The sequence below is a fragment of the Harpia harpyja genome, chromosome 2 (genome assembly GCF_026419915.1).
Source record: "Harpia harpyja isolate bHarHar1 chromosome 2, bHarHar1 primary haplotype, whole genome shotgun sequence".
NCBI lineage: Eukaryota > Metazoa > Chordata > Aves > Accipitriformes > Accipitridae > Harpia > Harpia harpyja.
The window spans coordinates 79,664,069-79,683,181 of NC_068941.1; the positions used below are offsets into that span (position 1 = coordinate 79,664,069).

Here is a 19,113-nt window from a genome sequence, read left to right on the forward strand (position 1 = left end):
AAAATTCCATTTTATATTGACACCTGACAGTAATTTTCTTCACCTAAATACACAGACTTGTGACCTGTAATAACTGTCCATTTCCTATACTTTCTTACAAAGTGGTGGCTTTTTAGACGCACTTAGGACTTTACATATACTTTACATATATCTTCCCCGTATACAGGCACTGTGTTGACTTACCAAAATTCCTCAACAGAAAACAAAATAGATTATTTACTTATTATCCATGTAGAAGTTCAAGTCATACTAATTCCTGCACAATATTTTCTTAAGGTAAACATATTAAGATATAAAGCTCATTACCTGTGCCCATCACAAAAAACTGCCAGAGCTAGCAACTAGATCCAAACTCAGTTAAAGTTAAGTGGAAAGGGTTTCTTTGGTTTTGATGCACCTTGCAATGAGCCAGAAAAAGATTAGAAAAGATCACATTGATTCTGTTTCTGCCAATAAAATATACATTAAAAGAGCTTACTTGGATCAACTGGGTATGGGTAAGGTTTTTAAAAAAAATTTTAAATACAGTTTTGAAATCTGCAACACAGAACAACTTTCAACACACAACATGCAAGATGTTTCTGCCTGATCCTATTGCAAACATGGAATCTACAGCTTCAGTATTTACTTGAGCTTTTATGCTAGCTGTATATTTTAATATATGAGACACTGAATTTGAGCAACTGTTTAGAGTAGAAGGGGAGGAAATCAGAAACATGGCCAAGATTTCACTTTTGACAGAGAAAAACCATCCCACAGCCTTTCAGAAAAAGAGCATTTTATTAATTTAACCACAGTGGATGTTATTTGTTTCTATAGTTACTGCATGCCACCACAGAAGTTGCTGCTTTCATTTGGGGAATATGCAGAAGTATGCACAGATAAAGGGCAGAGGACTTTGGAGTCCATTACAAGCAGAATTCTGTATATTTAGGTAACATTTTTTTCCATTACAATAGAATTTCTATGATTTTTTTTGTCACTATTATTTATAGCAGACTTGAAAAATGCTGTTTTTCCTGTCCCCAGTAACTTATTAAGGGTTTACTAATACAGAATACCAAAAAATAATTTCCCTGACTTTGGTTACATCTGTGGATGTAAAGCAGATTATGCTGCCTCTGAAGGTGGCAACTGCTAGCTTACTTAATGAAGTAGAAAGTGGCAGACTACAGTGTTGAGATGCATGAAAAGCAAATCTTGCTAATAAGAAAGGATCTCTCAACTTTCTGGCAACTTTATTGCTTTTAAAAACAAAGCTTTTTTTTCTGGTAACTTGTGGGGTATGGGGGGGGAACTGGACGTTACTTAGTTCACAAAGTCAATCAAAAATTGTTTTGGGAGGGGAAAAAAAATTTTCTTTACCTTCCTCACCTTTGCCTCTAGATTCATTAATCTGCACAGCCTTGCTGTCATTCAGGGCATGGGCTTGATGCATGAAACTAGATAGCAAGTTGGAAAAATATTTTTAACTCCCTTTCCATAAATGCATTACGCATCAGAATATCCTAAATTATGGCAAAAACATGGTTAGAAATAAAGTATAGAAAGCAGAAAACCTGAAATGAGATTGAAAGCTCTTTGAAGAAAGAACAGCATTTTGGTTCTTTGTTTATACATAATCTCCCAGAGAGGAGTTCTTTTTCATCATTGCAAATGTTACAAGCAACAGTAATGCAAAGAAACAAAGAATAAACTGAATATTTTTATAATGATTGGTTTTCTTCTCACCTTATAGCAAAGTTGTTATTTGCAAAATAGCATAGAGTCCTACTTGCTAAACAGCTCTGCTCCCCCTGTAAATTCAAGTTATAACTATTTGATTTACTTGCAAATGAAGTTTTACCATTTTTCCCTCCTCTCAGTGTTGCACAAGTATAGCACTTCTGCAAGAATGAGGATTGAAAAGTTGGCAATGCCAAACTGTTAAAAACATTTCAGTTGCAGAAACTTTTTTGTTTTGGTGATGTGCTGCTTAATGCGAGTTAAAATGAATCATTGGGGCTTTCTGACCTCTGAATGTGAGTGAGAATTCAAACCATCATTTGCCTTTTATTGTGCACATCATATATGACATGGAAATAACTGAAAATTAAAGAGAGAGCATTTGTTAACATAGGTACAGTTCGTTCAACAATGGAGTCTTATTTCATGCCTGGAACTCCTAGTCACTCTTATAAAATAAATTCTAAAAAGTTTTTCATAAAAATGTACAAATTAGGTAAGATAAGAAAATTGATAAAGGCTAGACAGATAACATCAAATAAATATACTTTTAAAGTCATTATTAGAAGATTAGATTATACTTGACAAAGAAAGATGCAAAAAGGCACACAGAATTTAGATGTGTGAAATTACATCAGATGTGGGACACTGATAAAATATCATTGAAATTTTAGGGAGTAGATGAAAGGCACCAAGTAACTAAAAGAATCAGATGTGATTAAATAAATGAGTCTGAGATAATAACAAAAATAAAACCAGTCTTTTGTTATCAAGTGATTTTTCCAGTCTATAAGATTGTTGTCTTCATTTCCATTTCAATACATCATATTCTATTATTTCTGCAACTCTGAGGCCTCCTGCTGCAATCCTCTGTAAGGCAGAGACTTCGCTAACTTACAATGGCTACCGCTAAGGCAACTCAGTAGAAAGAACAGCATCAGAGACTTAAAAGCTATCTTTTTTTAATTCTACAAAACTCAGACAAAACATGCTTTTGTCTGTAGAAGAAACTTTTTAAATTATTATGGCATAACGTACAAATGTAAATGCATGGTTTTCAAATGCAAAGTATAATACTTGTCTCAACCTACCATATGATTGCACCAAAGAAAAAAAGGGGTAACTGACCTCACTCAAATAATATGCTTTTGTTATGCCTGCTATGATATTCAGACAATAACCAACAAAGCAAGTATCTAAATCCTGCATATCTCATAATATTACTCATAAATATAAGTTAAATATCTTTCTAATGTAGATTCTTTTATCTGTGACCCAAGAGCTGAGTGCTGAAGTATGTGATGCATGGTTGTTAGTTCAAACAACCTCATCACTACAACACCCACAGTAAACGGATATGTACCACTTATATGTCACACATCATGGACTACATGTCCAGGGCTATTTTAACTCTGGTAGTGATCTGGCTGCTGTCAGATGACATTCATTTTTGATGTTCTGCTTCCAAATATCTTGGGTAGGGTTCAATGATAGATGTTAGGAGAACCCACTAGTTTGATATGCTGGATCATTATTCAAAGATTAGCTCTGTTGCCCTAAACAGCTAAACAGAACCTAAGCCTTGGCATTTATTTCTGTGTGTGCAAATAACCATCCTAGTACATAATCCTTTTTACAATCAAAATGAGATTACTTTTTTCCCCTCTCTGTATATTTGGTATATCTTTGTCTTTCTCTCCCTCTTTTTTCTTTTAAAGTTTCATTTTATTTCATTCAAAGTTTCATTCACTTTAAATTTCATTAAATATATGATTTACCAGATCAGTTCTCATTTTAAAAAATTACCAGACACAAATACTGTCCCATATAAAGAGCAGTATGCCTACCTTTCTCTTTATACTCAAACCACTTTCCATGGACTACATACCCAATCCTGCTCCACTTCTGCTAATGGGAGTTTTAGTCTTTGGACACAAGGTAAGTCCCAAAGTCCAGATCTTCCAGTACAAGCTCCACAGCAAGGAGCAAAGATACTGTACTGCACAATTTCCTCTTTCTGGAAAAAGTTTTGCCAGATTCATAGTGACAAAAGGCATCACAACTGCTTTGTAAGCTCATCTCTGTGGTGTAAAAGGGAGCTGGGAGACTGAGAGTCAGATGGGCAGAAAAGAAAGAAGGAAAATATTGTCTTAAGGCTAATCCTTCCCATTACTGGCTCTAAGAGTAGGAACTGATAGATAGCTGTTGCATATAAAGCATGTATTTTCAAAGAACCAAAACATTTTTGTTTCATATTTTTTCCTCCTAAAAAGGAGGAAACCACACTTCCAAGAAAAAGTAGATCAGCTTCTGTAGATTGTAATGCTGAGCTGGGCTCCATCATCACTGGCAAGAGGAATGAAATGCCATTTGCCTGATAACTGTCAACATTTCAGACACACCTCATCAGTCACAGCTTATGTAATTCCCTTTGTGTATCTTTAGAAATAAAGCTTTTCTTTCAGCTCATCTAAGTTTGGCAGCTTATTATAGCTCCATTATTCTGAACCTAGTAAGGGAGTTCTCAGCACAGGAAAGACATGGGTGTGTTGAAGCAGGTCCAGAGAAGGGCCACAAAGATAATCAGAGAGCTGGAGTACCTCTCCTATGAGGGCAGGCTGAGAGAGTTGGGGTCATTCAGCCTGGAGAAGAGAAGACTGCAGGAAGACCTTATTTTAATACCTAAAGGGGGCTTATAAGAAAGATGGGGACAGACTTTTTAGCAGGCCCTGTTGTGATAGGACAAGAGGTAATGGCTTTAAACTAAAAGAAGGTAGATTCAGACCAGATATAAGAAAGAAATTTTTTACAATGAGGGTGGTGAAACACTGGAACAGGTTGCCCAGAGAGGTGGTAGATGCCCCATCCCTGGAAACATTCAAGGTCAGGTTGGACGGGGCTTTGAGCAACCTGATTTAGTGGAAGATGTCTCTGCTCATTGCGGGGGGGGTTGGACTAGATGACCTTCAAAAGTCCCTTCCAACCCAAACTATTCTATGATTCTATGATTTTTAGGTGTCATTTGCTTTAGTCTAAGCACATGTATGAACTTTTGCCCCAGTCTGGGTCCTCAGACTAGAAGAAGAAAGGTTTAACATAACTGAGAGGCTCCCAGATGCTTCTTGTTAGGAAAGAGAAATTCATACTCAACAGTAATAGAAGCAACTATTTGCACTGTGAGATTTTTATTCAGCACATACCAAAAATGCAATCAGAGAGAATGCAACATTGGTAGCTGCTTAATTTTCATGGAAAATATGATCTAGATTTTTTTCTCCTCTCCCTTCCTTTATTTTAAAGCTATTGTGCAGTATCAAGGCCATGCAAAACATCCAGTTTTTCAAGAGAAAACCATCAAAGTCATGACTCAAAATCCAGAGGATGGTCCCTGAAAAGCAGAAACTGTGAAGCAGACTTCTCTAACAATGAGCACTCTCATGCCTGCTGTATATAGCTGGTGGCCCTTCATCGCAATCCCTCTGACTGCTTCATGTAGTTTGTATGTAGAGGGAGACAGCAGATTACAGTTACATTATATAGTTTATTACCACAGTATCTTGAACTGTCAGCAACTTCACAAAGGAGCAAAGGACTCAATGAGAAATCCTGAATGAAGATTTTGAAATCAGAATCACAAAAATAGAAACGTGTCAATTGCTTTTAGAAAATGGAAAAGAAAAACTCTTGAATATGTCCGAAGTTCTGCAAAGCTCAGGTATTTCAGCAAAAAGAAACCAGTCCCTAATGAAACTGACAGTTAAGGTACTTTCCTCATGAGGATTAAAGACTATGACTTACTCTTGGAGCAAATCACCAGAAAAGTTTAAAGCTGGAATGCTTAGACTGCCACAGGAGAAAAAAAGCTTGCAGGAAAGGTCAATAAATAGACACATGGAGCAACCTTTAAAGGTCATCTGCTTTGATGGGCTGTTTCACAGTGCCCAGCAGTTGATCAGGTTCTGAACAAAAGATACAAAATTATTAAACTCTACCATCCTTTGTAGCAACTACTAATTAAACAGAAACTCCTGCCCATGGCATGCTTCAGGTGCAGGGCTCCAATTTCAGCCACAAACTTTGATTACTCAGCTTCATCTGTCGCAAGCCAACTGTCGGCTTACAGAAAGATTGCTGAAGTCAGTTCAGAAACATCTCAGTTTGCTCAGCCAAGCCCAAACATCAGCTATTTTCTGAAGCATGAAGCTGGCGATTTCAGTGGCACTGGCAAGCCATGCTGTGTCACATTAAAATATGCCTCCTAAAGCCTGTGGGATAATCACAGCTCAACTCATCTACAAGTTACAGGTGCTGTTTAAACAACAAGACATGAGAAAGAATGAAAAGTATTGTTTAGTTCTGGTCCAGATTTGTGTACCCATCTTCTCTCTCTCTCTCGTGTTTTTACAGAGGAACAATTCAGCTGTGATTTTAATATGCTTCTGCTGAGAGGGGCATTCTGCTGCTTGCTGTGGGCTTCCCAGCCACCTGCAGCCATGAGCCATTTGTCACCCAATCCAGAATACGACCATCAGCATCAGAATATGACCGTTAGCTCCAAAAATGACACACCTTGCCTTTAGCATGCTCTGAAACTGTCCACTCAAGGGAGAGAAAGAAAAGCTGGGCTGAGTCCTCTGCCACAGCTACCACAAAAGCCAGTGCCTGGATCCAGCTGCCGAGCCTCCACCCTGAGACAAAAGCCATCTCCAGCTGCCAGCTAGCAGCAACAGCCCTGAAATTCAGATGGTAGGAGTCTTGGTTGCAATGCTGAAGGGTCAAATTTCAAGCTCTGCTACTGATAATATATGGGCATGGGGAAGCTGACACAGCAAGGCACATGATTTGCTCTTGTCTTTTGCTTTTCAAAAACAGACCTAGATTTACTACATACCAAAAAGTCACACTAGGAGTGTGCTGAACAACTGAACTCTAATGCAATTACGTGGTCACATACCATTTTTTCCAGGGTACATCTGCCTCATTCACTGCACGAGAGGGACACGTGTGGGTAAAACCAAGATGGCATGAGCAACTGTAAATCTGTCAATTCCTTAACAGTAAGGGGCTTAACTTTTCAACCTAAATAACATCCTTTTAACATCACATACATATCTCATTGTGCACAAAAGTATTTAGACAGAATTCTAGAGAAAACAGCTGTGCAATACCACCCAATGGATATAAAATACCTGGTGTAAACACATCAGTGAAGTTTGTGTCTGTTTCCAGGCACTACTACAAGTCAAGCTTGCATACTTGCTAGACAGAAAACAAAGCCAAGAGCATGTACAGCTGACCCAAAGCAATAACACTCACTCCAAGTAGATAGCAAAGTCCGAAGGCACACAACACCAAACAATCATAAACTGCCCTAACACCAATATCAGCTAGACTGCCTGTGGTTAGAGAAATGCCCAAAACCACAACAACTTAAGAAACATAAATAAAATAAAGACACTCTGCCACCTCCCTCAAACACAGATTTTGGGTTTGCCTTACAATTTTTTAAACTAATTTCATAAGGTTTGAGTTTCTTATGGTCCTTCAGAAAAATTGGTATGATGGTTCCAGATCAAACAAGATTACTAAATACTTCTGTGAATTTGAGAGTCTGTCCTACTTAACCACAGGTAAAAATCAGAAGCACTGGTTTCTATACAGGTAGAAGCACTGCATTATTTCATGGAAGTTTTGTAAGGACAGATACAGTGACAAGCTGCAGAGAGAGATACTGTAGATCTCTATAAGCAACTCAAATGAAAAGGTGGACACTAACGATTATGAATACTGCTGAACAGATGATCTCATCTAAACTTCCTGACAGACGTCACAGCACAAAGACACAGGAGCATGATCAGAACACATTTCACTACCAGTTCATGATACAGGAGGACTTTCATAGCAGGAGCCAGGACTAGGCTGAGGAATTCAGCCAGCCAAAAGAAATGGCTAGACCAGACATAGCAAGTTGCCTCTGAGACCAATTTTAATTCAATGTATTTGATAAACATGGACAGACATGCATTGGTGCAGGAGTTAGAAGGCAGGAACAAAAAACAATTCTTCACGAAAAATAAAAACACCATATGCAAATATCATAGGGTATATTCATCAAGCTTGACTACTGGGGCACAGCATCTCCTGATTTCAGAGCACAGAAGCCTGAACAAATACATCTGCGAATTGATGCTAGATACATAATAAAATGTATTAACATCAGCCTTCACTGCCTCATCTTTCACCAGATGTATCTCATAACAATCATTCTGCCATTCAGGACATGAAAGACTCCTGACACAATTGCCATTAAAATAAACCATCAAATACACTCAGCTCAGAAATTACAACTTCTTTTTCTCCAACCATGAGGTCTAAGATCCAAGGCAGATACCCCTGATACACTCTAAAGTTCAGCATATCATATATTCTTAGGGTCAAAATAAAGATGGCCAATTCCTGCAGGTAATAATAATCAGCTACATTGTTCCCCCTAACTCCTCATTTGAGCTGTCATGGTTTACAGCAGCAGATCTGTTCTGGAATTTTATGAAAAGGAAAAATTTTTAGTTTAAGCATAAGACACCCAGCAGATTTTCCGATTCAAGATAGTGTTGTCAACTTTTTAGAGATGTTTTCATAGCAACATTACATTCCCTTTTCCCATTTTCAGAACCTTGTTCAGCTAGCCTGCTGTTAGTTAAACCACCTCTCTCCTAAGGCACATAGAGAAACTCCTGGTGTAATGCTTAAGCAAAAGAGTTCAAACACGCATTTGTCCTGACTGTTGAAGGTTCAGCAGTGCACGCACAGCATTGCTTTAACCATTCACATTTTCACAGGTGAACACAAGTGCTGTTACTCAGGATACAGCTGAGTAACAGTGTATACAGTAGCTTTAGCTATGCAAAAAGACAGGATGTGTTTCTCTTTTAGAAGTGGTAAGGCCTTTATGAATATATAGATGTTTATGAACAATAAAAATCAACGTAGGTTATATATTTGTATTCTTATAGAAAGACAGTAAAATTGCAGGCATCTGTGCCTACAGCTGTATTTTAACATAAAAGAAGATTATTTTAAACTGAATTCAGTTCTGGTAACTGGGGAGAAAACATCTTTCCTATTTAGGCCAAAAAACCTTTTTCTTTTTCTTTTTTTTTTTAAATGGAGAATGGCATTTCTAAAGTCCTATCAAGTCCAATGGAAACAAAGTAATGTACACGAAGTCAAAGAGGCTTCAGTTCCATGTACTCTGGTTTATATTCCATATATTCAAATTTCCAATAGGGGGTAGCATTACACTACTACAAGAATATTTGATATTTAAAATACACTCAGTTTCCCCACATTTGCTAGTCTGAGCTTCCTTGTACAATAGATCTGTTAATTTCCACTCATTCTGCACCAAGAAGGCAGAGACTCCAGCAAAACTACCATACCACTGAAAATGAGGCTCAGATGGGGCCCAAACAGGTATGAATAACAACAGACTTCACTCTACTGTGCAGATAATAAGCAGTGTGGTGTTCTCATCTCATTCTTCTTGCTCAGCATGTAAAAGAACCAGGAGAGGCAAAGTGCACATAGACTGGATCCAACACCTCACATGATCCATTTCGTTTATATTTTGAAGTTCACAAGACTAACTGTGCATCTCAGTACTACAGAAATACCTGTGAAATTAGGAGGGCTTGACAAATGGGAGGTGTTCTACATTTTCTTAGAATAGCACATCCCAGTAGAAACAACAGAGTTCTGCTGCAGTAGGAACGTTAGCCCATTTCAAGATTTTAAAAGTCAATACAAAAGTACTGTTTAGCCGGAAGCTTGGAGAGACTAAAATTAAAAGAACAATCATTAACATATACATATATGCACACACTTACAAAGGGATTCAAATAGCCTTTCTCTCTTGATTAGCAAAGGAGCAATTTATGGCAAATTTACACCAGAAGAGACATGTAAGACAAAAGGTCCAATAATTCATTCATTTCTTGACACTGAGACATTCCTTCTCTGATGAGGAAAGGGGATGAGCTTCAACCAACACGCATAAGAGACATTTTACACTTTTCAGTGAACAATAGCTCTTATGCCACTGCACTGAGAATTATCCTAACTTATCACAACTGTTCTTGTCAAAAAGTTTCTGATTAACAGAAAATTAATTCCACCAAGTATACAAAAGCGCGTAAGTATCCCTTTTACTCAGGTTTTCTGCTTGCAGCAAGATTTAAAATCCAAGTCATCTATCCACGAAGAAAAGGGATTCTTTTTTGCAAATAAAGAGTTTAACTACAACTCTACAGTTACAGTGACAAACAGTAAATAAAGAAGGGCTCAACTGTGAAAATATTTCAAAAGCTGGCAAAGTAAAATCTCAGATGTTAAAGACCTGAGATTAATTAAACCTACCTCTACAGATTCTTAGAGATGGAGAAATTTTATGTTAAGCTGTAATTACCATTTTGAAACATTCACCTAGGGACTGCCCTAAGAAAAGTCTTTTCCTCCTTCTACTTCCCCCAAAGAGTGTTGTTCCACAGTGTGGGCTTAGCTTGTGCTTGCACTAAAAATACACTTGGGCCTGTTTTGTAGCCGATGGAGCTATGCCAATTTACATTAGACTAGTTATTCGATTCCTTCCTTCCAGCCCATTCCACATAAAGACACGAAGAAAAGAATCCTTGTTATAACCTGTGCATCCTGCTCCACACAGAGAGAGAACTAGAGTAGGCTTAATTATGAGTCTATGAAGAATAAAAATGAAAGCCTTGCAATGTGATCTTCGCATTCATTTTCCTTCTTTTTCAACCTCACATTTACAGCTAAGGTTACTCAATTTCTCCCACAAAAAATTATTAAGCAATGATCATTATTAGAAAGAAATGGACAGAACTAGAAGGACAAATAAGGGAGAGAAAGCTCAAAACAGCAATATTAAGACAAGTGTTTTCCTTTATCCCCAGCCCATCACTGAAATTATGGTTTGTCAAAGGTAATGAAACTATAATTAAACTGCACAGCTTCAAAGGATACAGATACTTAACTATGCATGGGGGCTGCTCACAGGCTTCTCCTATATCGGAGAGCACTGCTATGAATTATTAGGTATAATTATTTCTGTAGTTTTCCAAAGCTTTCTATAGCGGTTATCTCCATAGCACGTGTGTTCTGCTTGACTTTGTGTTTCAAGGAATGAGATGAATTGGCAAACTTAATCTGGAAATGTTCTCCTCGTGCTACAGAGGATTCAAGTATACAGTTACTAGCCCTGATATAGCCCACTTAGCACTTCTCTGTCCTTGTAATAAACCAGATCTGGAAAAGGTTTATATTTCCTTAATATTTTCCAGGCTCAAATTTCTTGTACATTCAAAATTGCTTCCAATCAGCATTGAATTAGCAGAGGATTCCACAGAATCCAGACTACTGCAGAGGATGTGGCTAGGGGAGAGGGAACACAGCCAGAGTTTATGTCCTACTGATTCCCAGCTGTTGAAACAGTCATTTCAGTTGATTGACAGCTGGCTGCTGCAGTTTATACTGCGAATAGCCCAATATCCTCATGTGACAAGACTTAGGAGCACAAAGTCAACTTTAAAGCCCCTTTTCCATCTACCCTTTGGACTTGTGTGGGACTGAACTGCTTCAGAGAGAGTCTTGAGGACTGCTTTCTTTCATCTACCCTGCTTTAGGAAAGGAAACATGGAAATACATAAAAAATAATGCCAAGGAAGACATACAAGCAGAGCTTGTATGCAGTGAAGGGACTTTACTGCAGCCTAGAATCTGTATGTAAGACTGGTATTCACTCACCCCATCCTGGCTGTCATTTATCACATGGATCACATTAACAGTCACTTGTTTTGATCGTTTTGATCTTAACATCCCCATCCCACCCAACTTTTACACACACACAAAACTTATGTGTTGTTACAGACATATTGATGCATCAAACTTCACTGGAGCTGAAGGAGAGGGGATGGAAAAACAACAGTGGCTCCACATAACATTTTTCCCCACACATCTGTCCTACACCCATGTGTTAAATTACTCCCTGAAGCAAATTAGTTTTTCAAGCGACCCTTCAAGATTCAAAATGTTACCGCACTAGCAAGGATGGCCAGAATTCAAGCAAGTCCTTCCCTCCACACTCTCATTTAGGAATAGAACAGAAAAGATTATGTGCAACTGATAAAAAGTGGGTTAAAGAGCATTTTTTACACTGTAAAAAGATTTGCTCAGTTGGTCAGGTGCAGTAACTTTAAGGTATCATTTTGTCACCTTGGTTCTGACCCAGAGTTCCTACACTTCAAGCTGAGTTTAGCCAGCACCAAGGAAACTCAACGCTAAGTATCTACTTACTTAAGACGGGAAAATTGACTAGCTGAAATATTTAACTGCAGATCCTCAGATAGCTTGAACTGCTCCAGAAATTCCCTGTGGTCATCTGGTCTCACACCTCTTACTGGGGAATTGCTCAGAGTTTTACCTAATCCCTATTCAGGCAAAATTGCTTTTGACCTAAAAAAAAAAAATAAAAAAAAAATTAAAGAAAAAAAAATCATTGCATCAAAAAGATTTGCAAAATTAGATTTGATGCAATATGCCTCTTCATAAGGATTTAAGAAAAGAATACATGAAGAAAACGTAATACAATTATGTTTTTCTTTTCTTCCTCTGTTGTTACAACTTGGCTTGAATTTCAGCCATATCCTCAAGCATGTTCTTGATATCTTACTCCTTTCTAAATGCTAAAAGATTGCTCAACCCTCAGGCTAATCCCATTCTTAGAAAGAACTGATTTTCAACTGCCATGCTCTCAGTTGTAGACTTTCTGAATCCACTGAGTGTAAAGGCTCCTGCATTAATAACTTCTTTCCAGTAACTGCAGTTCTTGAAAAACACCATTCTTCAGGCTCAATTTCACACACACAAAAAAAATTCTGTTGAAATAATGTATTCAGTGCCACTGCTCTGTGATCTTTCATTAAAAAGAAAATGACTTTGAACTATTTGTTGAAGTTATAAAAACTAGTGATAGAGTTCCCAGCATTTAAAAAAAAAAAAAAATTGTAGAGCAGCTGCTCCATCCTGGCAGGTGGATTTCTTCTTTAGTAATTCTTATTAATGAGTTCCTTTTCTGTCCACAGTTCACATGAAAGGCAAACAACTTTCTGTCTCTCACTACAGCCTGAAAAACATCACATTTAATACAATCTTTAGCACTTGGATTGAATTGTCCACATCCAAAGTACTGTAGAAACACCATCCCATCAGTCCTGACAATAGTCTTGGGGAGTAAACATTATCCAGATACAGATATTACACAACTAGATGGACTGGGGTAAGCTGGTCAGAGCCACAATAATAAAACTGTAACACAAAATTCCTAGATCAGTCCAAATCTCAAGCTTCTTACGTCTCTTGCACACCCTGGGGTGGGAAATTCCTCTCCTATTTAAAGTGAAACAGTGCCCAAAACACCATCATCTGCACTTTGCCATCACAAATTCCTGCCAGGAGTCTGCAGTAGACAACTAGCTTTATAGCATAGCATGCAGGTTTGTAAAATGCATCCAAGACTAAGCCAGGCAGGGCAAGAACATCAAAGTTCAGTATGGATTCTTTCTGTATTTCCTAAGGTCCAGAGCAATCAACCCCACTCTTCTACGTATGGGGCAGGGATCGAAATCTGTCTCTCTTAGATATCAAAGATCCATCTTATTTCTTTTAACTGACACGCAGCCCAATTCTCTTACGAAGCAAGTGTTTTAATTACACTGATTTCAGTGGCCCTTCTTTTAAAAATGTCAGAGGAAAGCCCCCTGAAGTCTGCAAAAAAGCTTCTGCTGACCTCAGTAGGACATTCTCATCAGGACTGTACAATTGCATGAGAGGTAAATTTGGCGGTCCCATCTACTATGTGGACTTTCAAAGAATTCCCTTTCTTCTGTAGACAAGTTCCCTAGCATTTCAGCAGAAGCATTCACAACTATGCATAATAAAGCAATACATAAAATCACAAGGCAACTAAAACAGTCCATCCTGAAAATTGTTTGGCAGGCATTTCTATACCAGAATGGATTACCCACATTTTCTAACTCTTCTGCCTATGGGAAGTATTCATTCTGTTCTGAACATATAAATATTCTTCAGTGATTCATTCCTCAAATTGGTTTCAGTGTGGGTTTTTTGTGGAACAGGTAATAAACAATTTTCTATTCAGTGGATTTGTTGCCACACTTGCCATTTTCTTGCTAACAAATGCCAAAATCGCATTACCCATATGAAGGTGTTGTTACCATATTATTAAACTTTACTAAGCCAATATTAGAAAAAAATATTTGCTCTTTATGAACGAAGTAATACAGCTTGGCATAGGGTTGCACAATTACATTAGAAACAGTAAGAATTTGCCTACATCACAACCTCTACACAACTGGTACCTTAAGGCTCTAATCTGATTACAAATCCATATGGGATATTATCAGCCAGACTGAAAGTATTTCCATAGATATCTTGAAGTAATAAGTATATTGGGCATCATGAACTACCAAAACTAATTCCACTCACATGTCTTGTCATGGGTTGTGGACAAGTTTAAGCACAGTTTGTGTAATTTTGTTGGAACACATTTCATCCTTCTAATTTGCATACTTCCAGTTTTAAGTGGCTCTGTCAAAAATGGTTGGTAGGAAAGGTCACACCCCCACTGAGCATCTACTTTCAATTCTCTCATCTACTCACAGTGAGCTGCTGTCAACCCTCCAGACATCCCATCCAAATGATTGCTATCCTACTGATACTCGCCAGTTCCTTCTGAACCACGCAATTACTTTGATATCAGTGACTGTTAATCAAAACAGAGTATTTTCTGCATAGCATTCTTTAATCCATGATCTTAAAAATATAATGTTAGTAGACATTACAAACATTCTGCAGAAATCCAAGTCAAGGAACTGAGGGCTTTTTAAAGCAACTTTATGCTCTTGCAGAAAGAGATGAACCACATTGGAATCAAACCTAGGAATCTTAATCCAAGGCTGCCACTGGAGTTGTTTGCTTCCCTCTGAGTTCAGCTCAATGTAATCCATGCTTTCCTAATCTCTTTTTGTGGTTTCTTCCTCTGCAGGTGAATTCTACTTTCTCCCTTTTAGAAAATGAAGACAGAAAGTGTCTACTAACACTTTATAGGATTCTGTAGAATTTTTCCAGAAAGAAATGGATGTCTATTTAGAAAAAAAAAGAAGAAAAAAAGCTTTCCATTTTCCCATTGTGGCCACGTTCCAAGTGCTCTGATCAGTCTCTTTACGACTAGGTCAAAAAAAACCAACCCCCACAAACCCTACATTCCAAAGAGAGTAATTTTTTCCAGCTTTTATTGTCAGACTCCTCCTCCTTCAAAACATTTTTTTCTCTCTCTTCAGAAAAGCTATTGCTCCCAACAGAGGAAGAAGTAGCTATCAGTTGTAGTAATAATAAAAGCTATTATCCAGCTTGATTGTATTTAGGGGAGGAAGTAGATTTTCCCATTTGTTCATTCTGATGGGTATAAAAGGTCAATACCGTGGTTTATCAATATCTTCACTAGTTCTCTGACAGAACAGCAATCCAGCAACACTTCTGTTTAGTACAGAAGAATGAATTCCATTGAGCTACATCGTCTACATTCCCTCATGTAGGAAAGATGCTCTCTTCTCTTGACATTATTAATGTCATCTCACTTACCAGTGCTTCTGTGGCAGGCACTTCTTTTCCAATTACAGACCACAGGCTATCTATTCCACTTACTGCCTGATCCCAAGAAGTGCCGAGAGCTTAATTCTTATTATTCTGAATTCAGATTAGAACCTTTATTCTTAGCACAAATGCTGTGGGGATTCTTTCATGACAGATGGAGAGTATCTTCTGTATTATTTTTCAGATAAGAGGTAAGGCAGCCTCCTACAGGGCCAAAAGCAAGTCAAATCTGCACAGTTCTGGTATGGTTGGCATGTCTTGTATTTTACTGTGCTATCTCAAATCCCGAGACATACCTATTAAGTGACCTCCTCCAAGCAAAGCTTTGGAAGAGCTGTGTCACTTATATGAGCCCTTACCAGCAACAACAAAGTAAAAGGAAGCTGGGTCTCTTCTTGATTACTTGGGAGTGAAGCCTATTGCCAAGAAGCATTATAATATTGTACAAAATAAGAGCGGTAAACTGAGAAGAAAAAAAAATCTTCCTTCCCCTGTGAACTGCTGATAAGCAACATCTCAACAGTAATGTATGTAAAGTGCCAGATTGCCAAAATATGGTCCAGTCCAGTCACCTCACTTAGTGGTGATAAATGTTATGGAAGATGCACCTCACTGCAGGTTAATGTATCACAGTCAGGACTTAAAGAAAAACAATTGGAATTAAATCTTAAAAGAGAGCACAAATGCAAGTTTTCTAATTCATGCCAAAAGCCAATAAATACCCAGAATCAATGGTCATCAAAGCATACAAGACTCTCACAAACACACTGTCACTCAGGTCAATAATACTGATGACTGACTGCCAGATTCCTCTGAGGTGCAAATTGTTCCTGTTACAGTTTTGAAGGTGTGTGTGTTGCCTAACTGCCCAGAGCTCTGAGATTAGAGCAGAAATATAAGTAGAAACAATGCTGTAGAAGCTTACAAATGCATACTTCTCAACCGAGAATTTAGACAGCCTGTAGCTTTTTTGAAGGTGGGAGGAAGCATAAAATGTTACAGCATCACACATCAATACTGTAAAAGAAAAAAAAAAAAATCTTTGAAAAGAGATGTAAAAGGCGTGTAATTACAAATAATCATGTTCCCATACTTTCAGAGAAAGATGGGAAATAAACACACTACAGGATAAACACATAAGGTGTTCAGTCTCATGGGGAAAGAGGTAATGGCTCCAACAGAAAAAAAATAGCTACATTAAAGCTGTATATAACAACATACTGTGATTTCTTTAATATCTATTTTAATACTACATTAGGAAAGTACCTGATTAAAAGACAAAAAAATTGAAAACATTCTCAGTTACATAGATGTGACAATGTAGTCTGCGGCTGCTATTTCTTGAATGTCACTACACAAGTTTATACCTTATAGACCATCTCTTTTACCACTTTCAAAAGCAGTGTCTACAATGAAAGGAGACATACCAGCTAAATCCAGGGTTAAGGGGGTCGTGCAGGATTTGGAAGACAAAGGCTATATTCTCAACCCAGTTACAGGCTGTTCATGACCTTGGTTAAATCAGTCCAGGCGAGACCACAAAACAGACTTCAGTGCAAGATGTTCTTTAGAGTTCAAGCCCCTTCTCTGCCTGAGGACACATTAGCCTTGCTTTTCTCTAGGCTTAGTCTCTCCCTGGTCTACAATGCACAATGGAAACACAGATATTCGTAGTAGCTCTAGATCTACTCAGAGACTCTGCACTCACAAAAGGCTGCATGTGATTAATAAGCCCTGCAGGGACATGGTGCCGCATGATTAAATATACTGAGTAAAGTGCCTGCTCAAGGATCACAGTACAGACATGCACATGCCTTCCCTCACAGTTGTAATGCAAAATAAAGCAGTTCCTACAGAACAGACTAAAAGAGGTAAATTTCCCATCAGCTTATCAAAGCAACTCTCCACTTAAACAGAGATCCACATCCCCCCAAGGCAGGTACCAGATCTCCCTATCCTGCATAGGGAAGGGTTTTTAGCCACTCAGCGCTGTGGATCCTGCTACCTGACAAAACCCCTAACCTCTTTTGTGCATCGTGACCACAGCATTCCCATATTTCCGCTTACTACAGATATGCTGGGAGATTCAAAGTTTGAGGCATACAGTTACTGTGGTTGCAGGAACTATACAAATACCTCGCAGAGGATTTGGGTAGACCAGCTCCTAATTTGGGACCATTGTCACCAAGGAGGTTTTGGTATTGTTAAATGAGCAACTAAAGTAGATGGCTGAACACCAATACAGAATTGATGATAACAGACACACACAAACTGACACTTTCTTTTCTCCTCTATAGTGGCAACTTAACTACCAAAGCAGTAATCAAGACTATATTTCTACATACATAAGAACTCCCACTGACATAAATATGAGTTTAGGCTGAGCTAGACATACATAAAAGTCATTCCTACTAATACGCATATTTCAAGCTGTCAACAGTGACAGTGATTTGAATAGAAAACTAAGTAGTGTGAAGAGACAGCCATAATCATTCCATATTAATTCAACTTGCAAGAAGAAGGTGGTCAGGGGACAAAAAGCAAAGCAAAACTAAAACCAGTACTTGTCAGATGGAAAAGGACAAAAAGAGTTGGAAAATAATTTTATTTTTCAGACTTCTAATAAAATTTACAAACAATGGTGGTGTAAAAAAAAAACAACACCCTATAAAAAAGGTTGACATAATTTCTCAAACTATAGCATCAAATGAAGTTACAGAGCAACAAGCATACAGTGAAATTCTATTCATCATATTAGTATTAGCTAAGTAGCTGAAAATGTAATAAGTAATGTCTAATAATAAATCTCTACAGCTTACTCAGAAATCCCATAACAATCCAACATTCCAAGCTTAAAATATACTTACAATACACAAAGAATTCATCTCTGCAATCATCTACAGCACTGAAATCACCTAGGCAAAAATTACATAGCAAAGGCACACCTTGTGAAGTTTGTAGAGAAGGACATCTTGAGCACACTACAATAACATACAACAGAAAGCAAAACACCCTGCATGCTTGCTTATTAATCCCCAATGTCTAATATGAAATACAATATAGAAAAAATAGAAGCAATATTTAGTGACTTTCTTCATGCTGGTTCTATTCTTCATCCAGAGTGAAGCAGAAAGGCTTCCTTGCCCTATTTTCTGTTTGAAACTTGGCACTTTCCCACGGTATGTTCTCCCTACGTTCATCATCATCCTTGTCTTTAGTGGGGCAGGTGGTTCTTAACCAAGTCAATCCCAATCATGAACGCCACCATGCCTTCCACATATGCATGTCTTCATCCTGCAACCTGTCTCCAACTCTTCACATGCTGAACTCCCAATATACACAGACAACATGTCCAAATCTAACCTCGATTTGCCAAAGTTTACATACAGGGCAGAAAACAAACCAATGCTTATATCCTTTATTACTGCTGTAGACTCTCCTCTACTCAGGTCACTCACTCACTTTAAATAGTAGGCATTTAAAAACCTTCAACACAATTTAATTAACAGCTTAACTTGAAATTGCAAAGGAACTCCAAACACTGGCACACTAAAGCCTTTTGAACATGAATTTGAATAAATGTGAAAACCTGGTGTCTTCATTAATCCATAAATCAACTCCTCCTGGCCCTAACTGCATCTT

General features: G+C 37.9%; 1 protein-coding gene across 2 annotated transcripts in view; it reads right to left on the reverse strand.

Annotated features, from left to right (window-relative positions):
* Positions 1–19,113, reverse strand: part of DOK7 (docking protein 7) — a 69,173-nt gene that overhangs the window by 17,710 nt on the left and 32,350 nt on the right. The window lies entirely within an intron of this gene.